Source organism: Melanotaenia boesemani, chromosome 2, assembly GCF_017639745.1.
Source record: "Melanotaenia boesemani isolate fMelBoe1 chromosome 2, fMelBoe1.pri, whole genome shotgun sequence".
NCBI lineage: Eukaryota > Metazoa > Chordata > Actinopteri > Atheriniformes > Melanotaeniidae > Melanotaenia > Melanotaenia boesemani.
The window spans coordinates 35,215,079-35,237,250 of NC_055683.1; the positions used below are offsets into that span (position 1 = coordinate 35,215,079).

The 22,172-nt window shown below is 40.2% G+C and overlaps 1 pseudogene; it reads right to left on the reverse strand.

Moving 5' to 3' along the window:
* Positions 1–324: 324 nt before the first annotated feature.
* LOC121648321 lies at positions 325–21,461 on the reverse strand (annotated as a pseudogene).
* Positions 21,462–22,172: the final 711 nt, after the last annotated feature.

A 22,172-nucleotide genomic window follows, 5' to 3' on the forward strand; every position in this document is an offset into this window, starting at 1 on the left:
CTAAAATAAACAAAAAGGCAAAAATGAAGCACAACAACTAAACTTGGCAGTGAAGGCAACTGCAAAAAGGTAGCTAAAGAAAATGTTAATATGGCCATTAAACATCTGCCGGGAGCATCAGGATGAGTTAGAGCAGTAAACATTATTTATTTATTTGTTTTATTGTTTGTTTGTTTGTTTGATTGATTGACTGGTTGATTGATTGATTGATTTGTTTGTTATAATTTCAAACAAAAACAGACAAATTTGCAGAATAATTTATTAAAGGTTGTGACAAAAATGGTTGTTTTTAATTTGTCTTTTCTCTTGCAAAAACACCTTCAACTCATTTTGAATAATTCATTAAATTTAACATTCTGATATTTAAACTTTATTTTATTGAAGCTGCAGTTTATTGTTCAAACAGGAAGACCAAAAAAGAAAAGTTTACCTTCACTTTCATACAGAAAACCTGTTGTTTATAGTCCTTGGTGGTGTTTTTAGGCCGCAGGTGCACATTTCTCTTCTTCTTTGGTTTGAGCAGGCTTTCTACTGTTCTATAAACACATCTGCCTGTACAAAATCTGAAACATAGTTGTAATTGAAGTAAAACTGAAAAATGAAAAAGATAAAACAGTGTGTTTTATCAAAGCTGCATTAAAGTTGCATTGATTGGACAAAACTCCAAGGAGGATGTGCAGAATTCCCAAGAAGTGGTTGAACGTGTGTAGTTGATGAGTTACTGACCTGATCGAACAGAAAACCTGAAGTTTTGTGGCCTGTTTAATTCCAAAGCTCTTGAAAGTTTTCCACGTCAGTAAGGTGTAAGTAACGTAGAATAAGAAATTTATTCATCGGTTTTCTCTTTGTAACTTAAAAACTAACCTTCCAACCTTTTTTTTACTTGCAGCCAGTATGGAAAAGCTATATTTTCTTTTAACGTGAGAGAAAAATGTGCATTTAACATCCTATTTTTTCATGCAGGTGCATAAATGATGTCATTGAATTTTTATATATGCAATGGCAAAAATAGTTTTTTTTATTTAAGGCTTTAACCACTGTTAATAGCCTATACTGAAACCTAAATAATAAAGCTACCCATCAGCAGGTGAGATGATAGTGCTGCTCATCATACTGCGACACACAGGTTCGTATCTGGTGGTGAAGTCTTCATGCTACTCAGCTGGTCCCTCTGGAGCCTGGAAAACAAACGGATTGATGATAAAAAATTATTTTATGAAGCTGTTTTTCTTTTGGAGGATTTAATCTGATCTCTCAGTTTATCAGCTGCCATGTTTCAGTACATAAACTTTGGAGAACGCTACCTTCGTCCCAGTTTCTCGGCTCTTGGCTCGCATCTTGTTGGCCAGCGATTCAGCTACATCAGCTCTCTCCTCAGCTTCCTCCAGCTCATGCTGGGCCTTCCTGAATCTGGCCATGTGCACGTTGCACTGCTCCTCCTGGGAATAAGTGGATTTTTTTTTTTTTTTTCATTGAACTGGTTATCTGAGGCTTCGCTGCACCTCTGAATGTCTGGATTGTGTTTGACTCACAGCTTCCTCAGCGTGTCGTTTGTAGGCTTTCATTTTAATCTGGAGCTTGTCCACTAAGTCCTGCAGACGAATGTTGTTCTTCTTGTCTTCCTCAGACTGAAGGAAACAAATATTTCCCAGATAAATATCCAAAAGTTAAATGTGTGCGGGTTTGTGACTTAGCTTTACCTGGTAGGTCAGCTCTTTGACCCTCCTCTCATATTTACGGACTCCTTTGATGGCGTCAGTGGAGCGTTTCTGCTCAGCTTCCAGCTCGTTCTCCAGCTCACGGACCTGAGGACAGATTTTGAACATTTCTGTTGGATTTTTAGTTTTCTTCTTTAGAATGAAGTAAAAACATTAAACTTATAAATCTAATTAAAGTTGAAGCCAGCTGCCACCCAATATATTTTTTTACTGGGTTAAATGTAATGATGATTTCTTCGGGCTTTGGCTCATGAAACTAAAAGATTGTTTTTCCAGCTGCCACTTTACAAACTGCAAACTTTATCATGTGCTCGTTACAGACAGAACCCTGGAGTTTTTTGTACTTCGTCTCAGTCCAGACTGAAATGCCTGAGCCATGTTACATCTCTGTCACTGATGCAGAAGTCACTCCACAGCAAAGCATTGTTGATTAATCTATATTTTTTAAAACTCAGCTCTTGTTACCATGCAGTTATTACCATGACATGTACCTATTAAACAAGTTGTAAAAGCATTTTGATGCAGATCCAGTTAAATGTAGAAGGTTTATTGTTAAAATGTGTGTATCCTGTATACACACCTTGGCCTCCAGTTTCTGGAGCTGTTTTTTTCCTCCCTTCATGGCCAAGTTCTCAGCTTCATCCAAGCGTTGCTGCAGGTCTTTCACCGTAACCTCCAGGTTCTTCTTCATCCTCTCCAGATGAGCGCTTGTGTCCTGCTCCTTCCTCAACTCTTCAGCCATCATGGCAGCCTGGAGGAGTCCAAGCACAAATCATTAAGCTTCAATAACAAAACAGAAGCCCAGCTGATCAGAAGCAAGCCTCACATCAGTAATGGCTTTCTTGGCCTTCTCCTCAGCGTTTCTGGCCTCTTGGACAGCTTCTTCTATTTCACCGTGAAGCTGAGTCGTATCTCCTTCAAGCTTTTTTTTTGGTGTTCAGAAGACTGGTGTTCTGCAGAACAGTACAGACAATCAGTAAACTAAGCAAGTCAGAAGGGATTGTTTGATGAGCTGGAAGTGGGATCAGACAACCTGGGAATGCAGAAGTCCTGCACGCTCGCTGGCATCGACCAGCTCTTGTTCAGCGATCTTGCGGCTGCGCTCCGTCTGCTCCACGGCCACTCGGAGCTCTTCGATCTCGGCCTGCATCAAGGCTGTCCTGCGCTCCATCATGGCCACCTGCTCCTTCATGTCATCTTGTGCTCTAACAGAGTCATCCAGGTGTATTTGGGCATCCTGGAAATACATTTACTTGGGTTTTAATGTCTGCTGTTTGCCACCATCTCTACACGATTCACATGATGTCCAGAGAGCTGTGATTTAGTTTGTTCTGTCTGGTATTTCCACGTTCTAATTTTGCTATGTGGCTTTAATAATGACAGTCTGTCTGAAAGTTGGTCCATCAACATTTTTCCATTAACATTGGTATTTTGCAAAGCAGAGTTTTTCCCATTTAAGTACCTTAAAAAATCTTGTCTCCACAAAAACACATGCATGTCAGAATCCCAACCAAAAAGTGTCAATCTAGTCAATCCCCTGGTTTTGAAGCCACGTTGGTCCAGCTAATCCAGGAAATGGTGCAAAAAAATGGTTCTGTGTTGTAGGAGTTGTGTTTATGTAACACTGTCTTCAGTAACGTGATATCACACCTTTGTTCTTCAGTATAATTAGCAACTAACCGTATATTTAGATGCAAACACATGAAAAGCCCTGCTAACAAGATTAGCAATTGCCCTGTAGATGGTGGTGTACAATCTGTTAATGCCAAACAAGATTAGGTTATCTTGTCCACATGTAAATAACACAGTTTCTGAAAAGCTTCACTTTGGAAAGCTTTTTCTAAAAGGTTCATTGTCAGTACCCTAAACCAATGTTTGCATGTGGTAGAAAGGCACCAAAAAACACCAAAAAAAAGCACCAGTGGGACTTTTGTTTCTTTGTTCCTGTAACATGCCTTATGAAGCTCAATGTACAAATCATCCGGAAGGGAGACAAGAGAAGCTCTTACATGTCTTCATTACCCAGCTCATCTGTGCATGTACAGTCCATCATCTATATGTTTCCTACCTAAACCTGCATGCATTGCTTCCTACTACACATTCACTCCTGCTACAGTTTCCATGGCGATATTTCAGTGATTTTATTTTTTTTCCAAACAACAAGACAGGAAGGCCGGCTTTACATTGAAATGAAATCACAGCTCTACATGGGTATGTGCTGTATATAAGTGAACCTCAGTAATGTGTGGTTGTACCTTGAGTTGCCCCTGAACGTTCCTCAGTTGTTTCTGAGCCTCAGCCGCCTGCCTGTTTGCATGGCTGAGCTGGATCTCCATCTCATTTAGGTCTCCCTCCATCTTCTTCTTCACTCTCAGAGCGTCCTTCCGGCTCCGGACCTCAGCATCCAGGGTGGTCTGCATGGACTCCATCACTCTCTGGTTGTTTGTCCTCAGCTGTTCGATCTCCTCGTCTTTCTCTGCAACTTTTCGATCAACTTCAGTCTTGACCTGGTTCAGATCCATCTGTGCTCGCAGGATCTTCGACTCCTCTTGCTCCAAAGAGGTCTTAAACAGATTTGTTCCATTTAAATGGATAGTTAATATTACTAAAGACATTACTAGTGTTTGTTAGTCAATAATAATCTCTACCTCAGCTTCTTCCAGTGCAGTTTGCATATCATATTTCTCCGTCTCCACCTGCTTCTTGAATTTCTCCAGCTCATGAATCATCTTTCCGGTCTCTCCAAGCTGTTCTGTCAGATCTGAGATCTCTTCTGTGATTTAAGACACCAGATTGCAGGAAGCTTTCAGAACAACTGGTTTTAATCACAGCATCTCACAAACCAAGAGGATGCCACTCACGTTGCAGGTTCTTATTTTCTCTCTTCATCGTTTCCAGATGATCCAGGGCTTCCTCGTACGAATTCTTCAGTTTAAACAGCTCAGTGCTCAAAGATCGAGATTCTTTCTGAGTGCCTTCGAGTTCTGTCTGAGACTCCTCGTACTTCTGCTTCCACTCTGCCAAAATCTGAATTCATTCAAACATTAGCAAGCAGGAGTCAAAGATGTGAGAAAACGTTTGACGTGTTTACAATAACTGTAAGAAGTTACCTTGTCAAAGCTTCTCTGCTTCTTATCAAGCGTGACAGCCAAGTTGTTGGACTTTTCCACATCAACCATCAAGTCCTCCATCTCGTTCTGTAGTCGTTGTTTGGTTTTCTCGAGCGAAGCGCACTTTGAGTTCACCGCTTCGATTTGTTCCTCCGCCTCCTGGAGACGCTGGGCGAGTTTTTTCCTGTAAAAAATTTACAGAAAATTTTTTACAGGAAAAAGAAAAACAAACTTTGTAGTTGTCAAGCACATTGTCCAAAATCCAGTTTTAAAAAAATCTAATCCTGACCGGAAGAAAATAGAACGTGTAAAACTAAAGTTCAGTCAAACAGCTCAGGTAAATGTTTATGAAAGGAATATGACTGAAGTTTGGCTCTGACCCCATCACTCATTGTGTTTCCTCAATTTGGAGTGATGAGAGGAATTCTAACCTGGAGCCTAGGTGGAGGATGAGGTGGTGGAGGGAGTGAAAAACAAGCATGTAGCATATTGTGTTGCAGGTCAGTGATAGCAAACGTGGTTTGTATCCCCAAACTCTGTGTGGTTACTGTTACACCTTCTAAACCTGGAAAACACTGAATTCCTTCAGGTTGTGTTCCTATCAGCAGATATTCTCACTGTGTTACTGAAATAAAATTGAAGTGTGCTGGGGCAATGATTCTTAACCGTGGTGCTGCGCCACATACTTTGGCCTCAAGTGCCACCTAAAGGGCTGTGAAAAACTTTCAGTTTCAATTTATCAACTGAAGACATCACTATCCATGAGAAGAACAGTTGCAATGCAGCTTCCCACCACTTGGTGGCATTATTAAGTCAGTCAGACGTTTAACAAACTCCAATGAACAGAAGAACACGTTCAGCTAGCTGCTAGCCTTGGCAAAAATTATTAATATATGTTTACAAGGAAAAACTAAGGACTAGGGTTACCCAAAACTTACAGACCGATTTCTTCAATACAGATTTGGGATTAGGGGTAAGAACCAAGAAAACAGGGTGTGAGGTGTTAGCTAACGCTATCCAGCAATGAAACATTGAAGCTTTGAACACTAGAAAGCATCTAGAAACCAAACATCCAATGCTTGCGGAGACGTTGGGAAATTTTCATGAAAAGTATGGACTACAGAAGTTTATTTAAATAAATTATCTAAACATTTTCTATTTAAATAAATAAACTATAAATATTTTTTTCACTGTTTCATTTTGTTGATTACGGTTCCATTTTTCCCTTTTGTTTTGTCGTAAAATCGAATAATTAGTAGTTTTGTGTTACTAAGCGTGACTTGAAGTTTTATATATGTTCTTGTAGCAGCTTGATTTTTATCCACATGAATTGTTACCCTGTCTATTGTTGTCCGTGCAGGTTCAGTTACATGTGATACATAAATGTCTTTGTGATGATCTTATTGTAAGCTTGGATTAGTTACTGAATACAAATTAAACAAAGAGCGAGATCAGTTAAACCAATACAGTGTTAATATTTGAATGCGGCATCAAACCACTTTGTATTGGAAAAGTTGGGCCCCAGTGTAAACAAGGCTTCTCAAGCTTCTGTCCTAGAGCATTACAAGAGTAAATCTGGTAAATTTACTAACTTTTATGAGGCTGCTGACATAATTTTTTTTCCAAAAGCTTGGATTTATGAGCTAAAAACCTTTTTTTTTGTACTTTCTATTGATGAAATATTTTTTAAAAACCCAAATGTTGATCAATAGAAGTGAAATACAAAAAGTTAATGGTTAAGGATGTCAAATGCAGCCACCGTGGGAGTTACCAGTGATCTTACTGGTGATTTCCTAGTCATATCTTTAGAAATTTCTTTAAAATGAAAATTAAATTAAATGGAAACAGCAACTTTAGCACTATGAAGTAAGCTCCTGTATGTAGTGTGCAATGAATAAATCTGCAGACGTTCTTTAATGTTTAGCTGAGCGACTGGTTTTGGTTGAAACCTGCTGGTGCAAATAAATTTCCTCTTCGTAATTAAGGACATATTTGAAAACCCATATTGTGCAGATGAAAACACAAAATGCTTCATTATGTGTGATATTTAAAGTTAGGTCGGGGACTGCTGGCCTCGGCCTGCCGGGGCCGGTGCCCTGTGTCTGCGGGGCGGCTCCTGCTGGGGTCTCCTGCTGCTGCCTTCCTGGGCGGGCGAGTGGTCGTCTCTGTGGACCGGTCGGGATCTGTAGCCTATGGGGGGGCTGGTGGCCTGGGTCTCGGGACCGCTGGCCTGACTCTGGCCTCTGTTCAAGTGAGGTGGCATCTGCATGATCACTCTGCATGGTCACTCCTTCCTGAACGTCTCCACACAGTCTTTGCGTCGCCATGTGGCCGAGTTCTCCAGCATATCCACACAGGATTCTCTGCGCGTGTTCTTGAATACAGCAGTTTCACTTATATCTATTATCATATTTTTTTTTTCTTTTTTTTTTATTATTTCTGTTCTTATTATTATTATTACTCTTACTCTTATTATTATTACTACTACTATTATTATTATTACTATTATTGTGATTATTATTATTGTTACTATTATCAACTAGTTGTGTAATGACCTACTGGCCAGGATGATCGTAGCTATATATGTTGCAAGTAGTATGGATTACATGGTTTTCTGTATAATGTTTTAAGTCCCCACCCGCACTCCCCACACCCTTTCTGTCCCTCTCTCTCCCCTCCCTCTTCTCTCTACTTTCTTTTCTATCTCTCTCTCTCTCTGTCCCCTCCGGTCGAGTCCAGCATTAAGAGTCTGATTTAATAAAGTTTTTCATGTCATCAAGAGGGACTTTATACATGTAGTATAAATCCCTGCTTGATAGAGTAAAATTGCCCAGCACCAGACAGCAGCCAGACAATCATTCTGTTTGCAACGATGCTGGACAAGACAAGTTAAAAAAAAAAAAAAAAAAAAAAAAAATAAAGTTAGGTCTGCTGATCTAATCGAGGGGTGTGATTACTTTGCCTCTTCGAGCTCTTCGGTGCGTTGAATAGCATCGGTCTCATATTTGTTCCTCCAGAGAGCCACTTCGGTGTTTGCCTTTGACAAACAGCGCTGCAGCTCAGCTTTGGCCTCCTGCTCCTCCTCGTACTGCTCCCGGAGAAGATCACAGTCGTGGCGAGCAGACTGCAGACTGTGAGCCAGGGCGTTCTTGGCCTGTAGAAGACATATATATCAAATGTTGTGCAGACAGACCAGAGACATGACGTGTCTGTTAGTGGAAGCTTTGTTTACTTTTGTTTCTTCCTCAATCAGCCGCTTTAACTCGTCAATGTGAGTTGTGAATCCTTGTTTTCCTCTGGTCAGTTGGGAGATGAGACTTTCTCTTTCTTCCATTTGCCTGGACAGTTCAGCTGTAACCGAGAAAAGGAAAAAAATATGTTAAAGCTTGTAACTTATCAAGATGTAACTCTTTATACTAAGTTAGCATTCTTCCAGCTAACAAATGGCTAATGCCGTGCAAGGAAGATGTGAGAAGTTCAAGTTCACACACAGATACCTGAAAAAGTTGAGCTATGTGAGGGCATAGATTAATATAAATGCTCTGTATTTATATAGCACTTTTCTGTACCTGAAATAGTACTCAAAGCGCTTTACATCATACATCACATTCACCCATTCACCCATGCAAGGTGCTCAACCACAACCCATTGGGACCAATTTGGGGTTCGGGGTCTTGCTCAGGGACACCTCAACACAAGCTCGACAGGCTTGTCTACCCACTGAGCCATGCCGACCCCTTTACATTGTACCCCTGTACATCAACCAAGAAAGGTTCAAGCTATGAATTAGAGAAATATGCATCAGTTCACTTTCATTCACAGATATCTGGAACTCTCTGTTGCTTCCACACAGAGAAGCAGATTAAAACGTGGAAAATCTTGGCCATCTATAACTTCTTAATGTGTTGCAGGCTTGTACAAAATTCAGGATTGAATTGAGAATTTCACCTAAATACCAATTCAATCCTTGAATTTGAATTTGAATTGCAAACAGGAAGTACAAGGCTTGGAAACAGTAGTTTTGGGATCCAATCTGCAGTCTCAGTTTCAGGACCCTCATTTTCAACATAATTTTCAGCACTTTTTATGAGTCATGTCTACACAACTTCAGCATTTGGCATGTCATTTGTTAATGGGTGAAAATGGTTAGGTTCAGGGTAAAAGTGCATTGGTGGTCATTCTTTCATAGTATATTTTGTTAGGTCTTAATGAATCTTGGTAGTTCATACAGAACCTGCAGCCTCCAGTACTAAAGGACTCCCCCACTCAACACACTCTAGTCTACATTGAACTAAATTGACCATCACTTCACAACTAATGAGTCAGATGTGATACAAGCAATAAAAGGGGATGCAGCATTACCATTCTCAGTCTGAAAACGAGCTCTCTGATTGGTCAGATCTGAGATTTGCCTCATGTTTTCATCATTTTTGGTCTTTAGCTCCATGAGCTGATCCTCGAGCGTACGACACATCTTCTCCAGGTTTACCTAAAAGTATGTAAATGATCATAAATTCAAGCAAGCAGTGAAATGAGTTGAGTCCCTTTTTTTAATACACAAATTCAGTTTGGATTAATCTCACCTTTGCTTTTGCAACTGTCTCCATATTACTGGCCAAATCATCAATCTCCATCTTCAGTTCACTTTTTTCTTTCTCCAGCTTCTGCTTGATCCGCTGGAGGTTGTCGATCTGCTCGCCCAGCTCGGCCATGCTGTCCGCCTGCTTTTTGCGCAGTGCGGCGGTTGTGGCCTCATGGTGCAGCGTGGACTCCTCCAGGTCACGACGCAGCTTGAGAAACTCAGCTTCGCGCTTCTTGTTCATCTCGACCTGAGCGGCGGTGGCTCCTCCGGCCTCCTCCAGCCTCTCGCTGATCTCCTCAATCTCCCTGGTGAGGTCGGACCTCTGCTTCTCGATCTTGGCTCTGACTGTTCGTTCAGCCTCGACTTCCTCCTCTAGCTCCTCGATACGAGCCTGAAACCAGAAAGAAATGTAAATCCCCTCAAGAAAGGACAACTAATTATAGTCTAAGTTCTCTTACATGAAGCTCCTTCATCTTCTTTTGGAGCTGGTTGTTTATTGTTTGCTCATCTACGATCCTGCTGAGCAGCTGGTTGTTTTCAAATTCTTTTCTGCAAAGACAAGAAGATATACAGGAGTCAGTTTAAAGCTTTAACTCTGTGTCTTGAAAGAGAAACATGTTTTACTTCTTGATTTTCTCCTCAGATTGTTGTTTGTCATTTTCTAGATCCATCAGGGATTCCTGTGTTAGCTTCAGATCCCCCTCCAGCTTCCTCTTGACTCGCTCCAGATCCATGCGGATCTTCTTTTCTTGCTCCAATGAGCCCTCAAGCTATCAAAGCAAATCAATTTACAAACGTTAACCATGACGTCAAGTAACACAAACTTTTTTATGTATTACAGAAACTCACATCATCCACTTGCTGCTCAAGCTTGGACTTGGCTTTGGTCAGGGAGTTGACTTTGTCTTCTTCAGCTTGAAGATCATCCAGTGTTTGCTGATGGGCCTCGTGGAGAGCTTTCTTTTCCTTGGTCAGTTTGGTGATGTTCTCATCCTGACCAGCGAGTTCGTCTACAAGGTTTTTAACCTGCAAACAACAAAATATACAGAAATGTTCAAGTGGAATTTCAATCATACTGCATACACAATGACAACAGTTTCTGAGCTATGCCTAAATGCAAATCTGTAGGAGCAAAAAGGAGTGATTGACCAGATCTTCACCTTCTACACTCCACACATCACGATTGGCTTAGCTCATTGCCACCTACTAAACCTCTCATGACTGCTGTTGTCAGCCTCATCACAGATGTAAGAAAGGTCAAGTCCAAATTTACTTATACAGCACTTTTCAACTCATGCTGCCCCAAGTGCTTTGCAATCTAAAATACAATTAAATAGTCATGCAATAGATCAGTGATAACTAATAAATATTTAAAAACAAGACTGTTTCAGTCAAAAGCCAGTTCATAAAAGTGCATCTTGAGTAGAAATTTTAAATGATCCAGTGTTTGTGCCGCTCTGATATTTAGGGGAAGACTATTCCAGAGTCTGGGACCTGCTACAGAAAAGGCTCTGTCACCTCAAGATTTAAGTGGTTAAAATCAATTGAAAACTGGGGCTTGTGGTTCCTGCTGGAGCATGAATATCAGCAGCTCAGAAAGTAAGAAGAAACAAAAAGTAAAATTCCAAGTTCGATGCTGTATATAACAGGAAGCCAGTGAAGAGACGCTAACACTGGTGTTATAAGCTCCTTTTGTTTAGCACCAGCTGGCAGACATGCAACTGCATTTGGGACCAACTGGAAACAATGAATGGAGGACTCATCCAAACCAAAGAACAGAGTTGCAGTCGTCCAATCTGCAGGTAATGGACAGGTGAATAACATGATCAAAGACATTAGTAGGGAGGTTCGGCTTTGCTAACTTGCTGAGATGGAAAAAGCTAGATTGGACTACTGAAGTGTAATCTAAAAGTAAATAAATATGTAAATAAATTAACAAAACTAGGTAAATGTCTAACAGAGTCAAACTTTTAATAAAACTTCACTTGATTGTTTCCAAAAATGTCAGGTTGTTAATAGTGTTTTCTAAAATAATAGTTCATGAAATGTAAACAGCTTGATAACGTACACTAAAACAAAGGAAAAATTAGGAGTTTTGATTATATATATAGGTTATTATGATGCTATTATACCGGTCCAGCCCAACTGAGATCAAACTGTTAAGTATGTGGTTTCTGAAGTAAAATGTAAACTGACACCACTGGTTTAGGGGGTACCGGTGTTACACCAAAATCTGTGACCACAGGAAGCGATAGTGAAGATTTCTCTGCAGAATGACTTTACTGTACCTGCATTACAATTAACTGAGACCTAATTGCAAGTGTTTTTAAAACTTTGCTAGTCTTCTTAGTACATGCAGCGAAATGTACACTATCGCCCCCTGTGGTCACAGATTCTGATAGGTCACAGATTTTTGTTTAACACCGGACTGAAAAATTATTCTACAATGTTGAAAACAGTTTGAGAGCCACTGGCCTAGATGTGTTGATGTGTATACTTGTTTGCTGCTAAAAACTTCCAAATTAATGACTAATAAACGGTTATTCTCTTCTAATGAGACCCCATTGTCCCTGTTTAAAAAAACAAACATGCACATTACCTGATCAAACAGATCAAACACATGAATAAGTTAATTATCAGGTCTTTAGTTATCGGTTCCCTAATTTCTGTCCCTGTTTGCAGTTTTAGCCTCAAACCAGCTTCAGCCAAAAAGTCAATTTTCCATCACAAACCTTGTTTTCGGTCGCATGTTTCTCCTTCTCAACTTTTGCCAGAGTAATCTCCAGGTCATCAATGTCTTTCTTCAGCTCGGAGCATTCGTCTTCCAGCTTCCGCTTCTTGGCCGTCAGCTCCGCATTAAGCTCCTCTTCGTCCTCCAGCCTCTCGGTCACCTCTTTGAGTTTGGCCTCAAGCTGGATCTTGCTTTTGATCAGTCCTTCGCATCTCTCCTCTGCATCGCAAAGGTTTTCTGAATCCTGAGGGAAAAACAGGGCTAAAGCATGATAAGGTGCACCCAGATTTGACTGAGATCTGTGGCTTTCGTGTGCTGATACTCACAGCCTGTACTTGCAGGAGGAGGTTGTTTTTCTCCTGCAGCAGAGAAACCATTTTCTCCTCGAGCTCCTTCCTCTTGGCTTCTGACTTTGCCAGATCGTCCTTACATTTGATGAAGTCCTCCTTCATGGTGGCCATCTCCTTTTCAGTTTCTGCACTCTTTAGAAGAGGCTTTATCTTAAAGAACAGTTTCATCCATGGCCAGTGTTTGACATTCATGAATAAGCGGAGGTTATACTGCAGGGTCCAGATGCAATCCCTGAAAACAACCATGAGCATATTTTGGTTTTTATTTGAGTGTTTTCTATGGATAATGAAGACGTAGTTTAATGATGTTCTCACTTTTGTGCGACCAATTTGGAGAATTCTTTCCTCATCAGAAATCCACGACAAACAGCCTGAGTCTGAGTCACGAGAGAAGCTAGCTTCTCATCTCGCAGTTCCTCTAGAGTTCCCAGCAAGCCAGCTTTGAAGAACACCTGCAACAATTTGGTAAAAAAAACAGTACCAAGTCAAAGTAAAGTTCAAAGTAATCAGCTGATCGTTCTCTGTGACTGATTTGGACGCGTACTTTTGTGGAGCCGAATCGGTATTGTGTGTGGTCGATGTCAATAGAACCAAGAAGCTTCTCAGAAGCTTTCTTTCCATCGATGAACTGACCCTCTGGGATGGCGCTTGCATTTAGGATTCTGTATCTGATTGGATGTAGATAAAAACAGGTAATCACACACTAGAATGATCTGAATAAATCTAAATTATTAGCTGGCTGTAAATTGTACTTCAAGGTAGGATTCAGTGCTGACCTCTGCTTGAAGTCAGCATAAAGAATCCTGCTGGGGAACCCCTTCCTGCAGATCCTGATACCCTCCAACACGCCGTTACAGCGTAGCTGATGGATGACCAGGTGGTTGTCCATGATGCCTGTGTTCAGGTTAACACATATCAACTGGTATGTCTTTCATAACGTTTATCTTGAACTGGACTAATGTGTGTACCTGGTGTTTTAATCTCATTTGGAATCAGGCATCGCACAAAGTGAGGATGGGTGCTCCTCAGGTTGGTCATCAGCTTCCCGAGATTTTCCTTCAAAAAAACAAGTGCCAGATATTTTAATAGGCAAAACAGGTGATGAAGTTTATTGAAAATGAGTACAGCTCAGTTTGGTTAATAACAAATTTGACTATTTTATTTACAGAAACATACAATATACTTGTATTTATTTCATCATCTTTTAATCTTTTAATATATATATATATATATATATATATATGTTTTTTTTTTTTTTTTTTTTTTTTTTTTTTCTCATAAATTATGTTTGTTTGTATTGTAAATGACAAAGCTAGAGTCACTCTGCTGGACAGAATTACTGAGACACCATTTATGATTGACTCTGAGAGAGTTTTTCTTTATCCTTTGTACAAAAAAGGGAAAAAACTAAAATATAGCAGGCACATGCTTATACCTGGCCGTTAGGCTGCATCAGCTTATAATATGGTGTGATCAATAAATTAGGTGGATCTCGGTGAAAACTCTACAGGGCGGCTCCACCTTGGACAATAGGCACATGCAGTAATCATCATCATCATTTCCTACCCTGAAAACAGCAGACACAGTCTGAAATGAGCCACCCTTCTTCTTTCCTCCTTTCTTCCCACCTTTGCCACCTCCAGCATCCCCGCCTGACTCTATCAAAAAGACGACATTTGCAATGGTTTGAGGCCTTGCAGAGGTTCCATGTCCGCTCCCCCCACTTTGCAAACATTGTACCTCCTTCTCCTCCAGAAAACGAGGCATACAGGTACGACAACAGTTTCATTGATGACTTCTGGTAAAGCTGCACCACCGACTCGTTCAGCGGGTCCTTGTTCTTCTCCAGCCAGCCAGTGATGTTGTAGTCCACGGTGCCCGCGTAGTGCACCAGAGTGAAATGAGCCTCAGGCTTGCCTTTGACAACTTTTGGCTTTTGGAAGGCATTATTTTTTCCAAGATGTTGATCATAGAGTTTGTTCTTAAAGGAGATGTCTGTGGCCTTGGGGAACATGCACTCCTCTTCAAGGATGGAGAAGATGCCCATTGGCTGTTGAGTGCATTATTAGAACATGTGAGTTACCCATGATAAAGTTTGCACATTATGGGTTCAGTAGACTTAATTTACCTTTTCAATAAGCTCAATACAGGCAGCCAGGTCCATCCCGAAGTCAATAAACTCCCAGTCAATCCCTTCCTTTTTGTACTCTTCTTGCTCCAGTACAAACATATGATGGTTGAAAAACTGTTGCAGCTTCTCGTTGGTGAAATTGATGCAAAGTTGCTCCATGCTGTTAAACTTTAAAAAGAAATCAACATGAATGTTTGACTTAAACATGAAAAAGTAAATCCTGTGGAACTGAAATCATAAATCGAGAGTTGAAACTCACATCAAATATTTCAAACCCGGCGATGTCCAGCACACCGATGAAGAACTGCCTTGGCTGCTTTGTGTCCAACATCTCATTGATCCGGATTACCATCCACAAGAACATCTTCTCATACACAGATTTGGCCAGAGCACTAACAGCATTGGTGACCTTATGAGGTAAAACAATATAATTCTGTTTAATGTAATTTTCTGCTCCATTGGGACCCAGCTCCACTGTCCCTCCTTGATCCTACTACTTGGCCCTATTGCATGTCAGCGGTCATCCAGCCCTTCAACAGAGGCCTTTGGATGACCAAAACTCAGAGATCCCCAAAAGAAAAGGTGCAAAGGAAGGAACTGGGATTGAGTCTTAATTCAGTCTGACATAATGTTCAATCTTAAGTATTTGAGACCAGATACTGATGACAATGAGAGAAACTTGAGACCTGTAATGTTTTTCAGTCGGTGAAAACCAACCTGGACAATCATGTCACTTCTTGCAATTTTCTAGCTGCCATTTTCTGGAATGTACTTTTGTGGTGAGCAGCTATTCAGAATGATATCTACATTTTAAGTTTCACTTGGTGGGATGATCTTTTAGGGTGCATCCACACCAGGATAACCCGGGGTACTCAGTTTGATTAGGCAGGGAATTCCGAATATTTTTTCCCCTTTGGTTCGGTTTGCTTTCACACTGCACTTCACTTAAAATGACCAAACCACCTGGACAACATCATATAGTTACAACAACTGCTTACTAGAGGACGTATTCCCCAAAACAATCACTGTGGAAGAAGAAAAAAGTCTGTCTCACTAGCAGACAAAAGTTTGCTTCTTTGGTCTGCCCCACAGTCTGGATGCTTCTTCTTGCTGCTCCAAACGAACTGGACTATTAGTGGAAGCAGCCTAGGGATCGTTTAAACAAGACCAAACAACATCAGCATGAATGTGACCAAAGAAGCAAACTCTGATCCACTTGAAAACCAGGATTCTCGGTCCACTTACAAGTGAACTCTGGGCTGGTCTGTTAACAGTGTGAAAGCAAACTGACCATCCAGTGAACCAAAGAGAGGAAGTGACGTAGAATGTGTACAAAACGTCAGACAAGTAAAGACAGAATGGCAACTGCTCGCTGCGGCACATTGAGTTGCATTCACAAACATGTCTGAACCGTGCTGAAACTTGAGTTTTTTTTATATTCTTCCTTGAGTTAAGCTGACTAGATGCTGGTTTTAGACTGTTAAACGTGTTGGTCCCAATAACCCTATGCCCCCTGCCTCTGATGTAAATATTTCATTGCTCTGGCCAAGAAAGAGTTGGTACTGGTGTTAAACCATTTTTTTCTGGTTTGGTGTTTGGTGGTTTGGTTGATGTTTTAACTGAAACAAAGAGCTGTTTAAATGTCAGACACCAGCTCCAGATCAGCATATTTTGGTAGAGTGACTCGTCCACTATTATAATTATAGACCTAAGATAGATAATAAAAACTTTCATTAGTATTGTTACTGTACCTGAGGGACTGTTTGACTCTTGGTGACAAATTCATTCCCCACTTTTACTCGGGGGTAGCAGAGGCCTTTCAGCAGATCAGCAGAGTTCAGCCCCATGAGGAAAGCAACTTTGTCCGCCACTGAAAAACAAGCAGGATGTTTCAGTTCGTACAGCCCCTGCGTCCTTTCTGACAACTAATAAAGGTCTCACCCTCAGTGCCATCGGGCTCGGCCTGCTCCTCCCGCTGCTTCTGCTTGAACTTCATGTTCCCATAATGCATCACAGCTCCTGTCAGCTTGTAGATGGAGACTTTTTCTTCATTGGTGAAGCCCAGGATATCAATGGCAGTCTGTTAAATGAGAAACAATCAGCTGATGGGAATGAATGTGTGCAAGAATTGCTCAGAAGTGGAGATCCTGCTCACGTCTGTGGCCATCAGCTCCTCTTTGTCATCGATGCTGGCCACAGAGATCTGTCCCTGACTGATCATGGGGAAGTCATATGGGTTTGTTGTAATGAGGAGCATTTCTGCAGAGAAGAGCAAATGGAACAGCATTTGTTTAAATTCCGTCTTAAATCTACATGTGTCTTTAAGGCCATGCTTGCTGTACCTATGAGCTCTGGCTTGTGCCCAGTCATTATCTGATAGAAGATGTGGTAGCTCCTCTCTTCAGATAACTGAAAAGTGACTCTTGACTTTTCCAGCAAATCTGCAAAGAATTACTGGCAACGATTAATGGCATGCAGGATATATTCTTACTAGAAGTATAAGTTTTGAGACACAAACTCACAGGTTTCAATATCAGCTGAAGACAGTTTTCCTGTTGTTCCAAAGTGAATTCTGATGAATTTACCCTTTGAAATATAAAATATTCGGTCAAATCAAAAAAGTTACTAAAGAAAGCCATTTAAGGTTGAAGTAAATTATGTCATAATTTGTTATTTAATATATTTTCCCACATAAAAACTTACAAATCTAGAGGAATTGTCATTTCTAACAGTCTTGGCATTCCCAAAAGCCTCTAGCAGAGGGTTGGCGGAAATGATTTGATCCTCCAGCGTCCCCTGAGCAAAAAAATCCACTTCCATCAGAATCACAAATATAATTTTGTTAAAGGTAAAGCAAAGAGCTGGTTTACTGCCTCTGCTCCATTACCTGCATTTTGCCAGATGCTTGCTCCTTCTTGTCGCCTCCAGACACTGCGATTGTCGCAAAGTACTGGATGACTCGCTTGGTGTTGACTGTCTTTCCTGCACCAGATTCTCCACTGTCAACACATGATACAAAACACCTAAGAAAATCCCTGAAAACACACTCAAAAGTTCTTTGAATAGCCTTTAGTATGAGGCACATTTTTTTTAAAATTTGCATGCAACAAACTCACGTGATCAGGACAGACTGATTCTCACGATCTGTCAGAAACAAAGACATTTGAAAAAAGTTTAATCAATTAAAAGCACTTGCATATCAACTTAGCACCAGTAAGTAAGTAAGAAAAAACTGTTTGTTGGGATATTTCTTTGTTGTAACAGTGCTTCTTGGCAATTAATGTTGTAGTATTGGAAAGCCTGTTTATTTCTGTTTTAAAGGAAGCCACAATTGTAAGGAAAGTGCATTTCAGTCAGACAACTCATGAGTTGATGGATAAAAGCTTTATGGAGCATTGTAGCTTGGTGGTTAGGTTCCGATTACATCACTCCTTGTAAATGCACATTATTTAAACAATTAAGTCTTGGAGTGAATGCTGAACAACATTTCCTCTTTCAACTGGAGCTACAGGTGGATGCTGGGGGGGCTTAAAACAAAAGCATCCAATGTGCAGTAACAGCAGCATCGATATTGGCAGCAAGCATGAAGCAAACAGCAAAGGAAGACGTGTGCAGCTTAAATAGACGGCCCCAGATTGGATGGGTGTGTTTGATATGTAGCAGATCACATGTGATGCAGCATGGCAGCTTGAGTTGTCTGCCTGAACTAGCTCGTAGCTGTGAGCAACAGAGTTAGTATGCAGGGTGTGGCTATGACAAAACTAGGTAAATCTCTGCCAATACAATGCAGTTTATTCTGCTACTAACATGTTTTAACCTTCTGGAAAGATAAACAAGTCTCATCCTCATTGGAGATTTAAGTAAAGAAGGATATCAAGATGATTCTGCAACCAGTGGTAATCCCATTTCTTCACAGTCTCTGACCAAACTCTGTCTTCCAAGATGCCAACACCTGCCCTCACAGAGCGGGCTTTATCAGAGACTACCTCCAGAATTTGGCCAGAGTGACCAACACGGCTACATTGGCTGATTTGTGATAAATATTGGTATTTAATGGGATGTCATCTCACAGCAGTAGGTGATCAAGCTGGTGACCAGCATGAGGAGGTGCCAGGCTGCTGTGGCTGTGTACAGTTCTTCGACACGATACTGACGTCCCTGTTTGTTAAATAAAGAAGGTGTTCACTTGTCAAAGTGTCCCACTTCTTTGGACTTCAATCATCCAGTCCAGTAAACAACGAACAAGAGTCAATAACAGAATCAGCTGTTTATCAACGGCAGATAAGATTTGAAAAGTTTTTCATAGGCACAACTCCCATAGTCGACTCTGCTGCTCATCCCACAAACACATTTTCTTTATAAATGTGGCTCCTTTTAGAAAGAAAATAAATGAGCTTTCTAACAGTATAAGATTTATTACCACGAACCATTGTTACAATAAAGAAATAATTCACCAAACACAAATATCAAGAAAAATTGCTTGATTACAAAACCACAAAACCTCCAATTATTTTACTTTACAGAGAACAGAGCACATTATCATTTCTCTTTTTGGACTTAAATTGACAGAGAACTGATCATTCAAATGAGTTTAATTAGAAATTAGTTCTAAATTTCCAGACTTTTAGCTGATTTTACTTATTTAATACTTATTAACTTATTATTTTTACTTATTTATTTATTTATTTGAATTATTTTCCTTCATCATTTGACTGCTTTGTGGACATGAGTTTTAAATAAGAGTGTAATTTCTAAAGTGCCTTTGAACATAAATGCGATATATGAGTGACCTGTACTTCATTAATCTTGGTCTATCAGCATCTAACATAGAAGAGTAAAGCATTAAACACATACATCTGGCAACATCTGCCCTTGTTTTAACAGAGTCGTACTATTTCTCACCTGTAAGCATATTCTGATATGCGTTATCAGAAACAGAGAAAATGTGTGGCGGGGCCTCCATGCGCTTCTTCCCTCTGTAGGCCGCTACCACCTGTGGGTCATAGACTGGCAGCCACTTGTAAGGGTTCACGGTCACACAGAAGAGCCCGGAGTAGGTCTGCAGGAGGAGAACATCCATGATCTATGAGAAATAACCACTGAGTCGGCTAAAAGAGAAGCTTATTACTGACATAAATCATCCATGCGGCATAGCGGTCTTTGAGGTTAAACAGCACGGAGGGCTCGTTGAGGTGCGTCATCATGGCCATGTCCTCGATCTTGTCATACTTTGGAGGATTCATGGGATGGCAATCCTCCTCCTTGACTGTTACAGTCTAGATATATAAGAAGAACATAAAAAGAAAAGTAAACACTAAAACAGAAAATGTCAACTGGAAAAGTGAGTTTTAATTTAAAGTGCAGTTTGCAAAAATAAAAAAAGCAACTGACTGATGTATCATAGGTGTGGAATTGGGTAGGGATGACAGGGACATGTCACTACCAATATCTAGCAACTCCTGTATTGTACCCATCATTTTACATTTTTGATTCAATCCAACGTCCAGTCAGAATAAAAATGCATCATGTAAACACTTCGGCTTATCTGATGGGCCATTTTTGTTAGAATCTCATATTAGACTGATTTCAATTAGATAGACTCATTGCTTGTCCATGTAAATGTAGCTTGTGTTGAAAGAGCTAGCGCTGCTGGTTAGCATTAGCTAGCGTCAGAGAGCAGCGCTAACAGAGGTTGTGTCTTCAAACAGAACTTCAGGAGCAAAGAAAAGAAAGGAGGACATCAGTAGTTATTTTAGAGTGAGTCAAAATAAAAGTTTAACTCACAAAAGATATTTTGCAGCTGCAAATAAGTCATTAATAATAGTGATGATAATAGTAATAGTCACTAAGCCAAAAAACTTGTTTCCTTAGCATGAATCAGTTGGACTACATAATTAATTGAAATTTAATGAAAGTCACAATACTGAATTGTTTACCTGACCTTCACATAACACTGTCCATACAAAAAAATATAAATAAATAAATAAAATAAAAAGATTTTGTTTGGTACAGATCCCAAAGTCATTTTTACATGATTTAAATTAAAATGAGAATAATAATCATGTAAAAATGAGCCATCCCTCGAACGTAACAAATTCTATGGAATAGCAATGAGTCAAAGCGATCACTTATAGATTTAATTTTTCAAAATATATACAGCTATATGGATGATGATGATGTACTTTGTAAAAGGGGTATATCACTGTGTTTGTAATGTAAACTTTTAATGTTAATATTTTCCTTCCTTTCCTTTAATTAGGTTGATAAATATAAGTTGTGGATTTCTTCTGTGGATATTGTGTGATTAAAGTACATTTCTGTGATGTTGATGACCACATCATACAAACTGTTTTTTTTTTACATGGACTATGATGTGAAATAAAATGGGGAACAGATGTATTTAACTCGTGCAGTTACAGATATCTTAACCAAATATACAAACAAACAGAAACTTTATGGTCTGTCCCTGAATGGAATATTTTCCATTTTAAACTTTTACTTGTTTAGATGTCCTATTTACTCATTTACATGTTACTAAAAATGTCCAGGAGGACAGGTGTCTCTGGGACACTTTCATGTCCCTACATATGTCAAAATTGAACCGACAGCCTTGTGTTGTATGAAGGAAAGTTCACCTCATCAGCTTCAGTCTTCACAATGACTTGGCCACCTTCCCTCTTCTGGATCAGACCCTTAATATACAGCTCTTTGGTGTTGGGCACAAAGCAGGCTGTTCTGGCATCGAACGGCCGGTTCTGAGCCTCGACTCGCTCCTTCTCGGGTTTGCGGAGAAAGATGGCCGCTGGCCCATACTGGGCCATCTCAGCATCTGAGCTCATGTTGACACCTAGAGAAGGAAATACAATATGTTAGTGAAATGTTAAATTGTTTAATTGTTAAATTATAAAAATGTGTGCATGTAACTCACCGGGTTTGCAAGCCCCAGGTCAGCTGAATTAAAGGATGAACCTTTCTTTGTATAAGCAGAGAAAAATCAGCTCCAAACCACCTCTGTAGATGAGACAAGTAGACCACAGACTTTCGACTGAGCACCTGCAGGGGGCTCAGACTCCTTTTTATCCAGATGAAGCTGCTGCTGAAGCGAGCTCTAAACTTGGCAATGTCACTTATGTCGCTCAAATGTCAAATCAAGCTTCATTATCGATCTGTCCCTGACACTTACGACACGGGATCTGTAGTGGTAATAGGAACATGTCAGCAGCAACAGGTGATGATCCTCATGTACTATTTTTACATGCCTTCCATACCATTAACAAGCGTCTTCAGCTGCAGTTCATGTTGAATGTTCAGCAGGGCGAAGGCTTATAATTTAAGCATGATGAATCATTTTATCAGTGCGCTCAGTGAGACAGGGATGATTTAGCATGAAATAATAAATCATCATGTGGGTTTCTGTTTAAAAATCACATAAAAACCAAGTCTCCATGATGATGACCTTCAGGATCTTCCTGGACTTCACATCGGCCTTTGAGGCACCGCTTGGTAAGATTAACTGGCTTAAAGTCAAAGACATGTCAGGACAATATAAA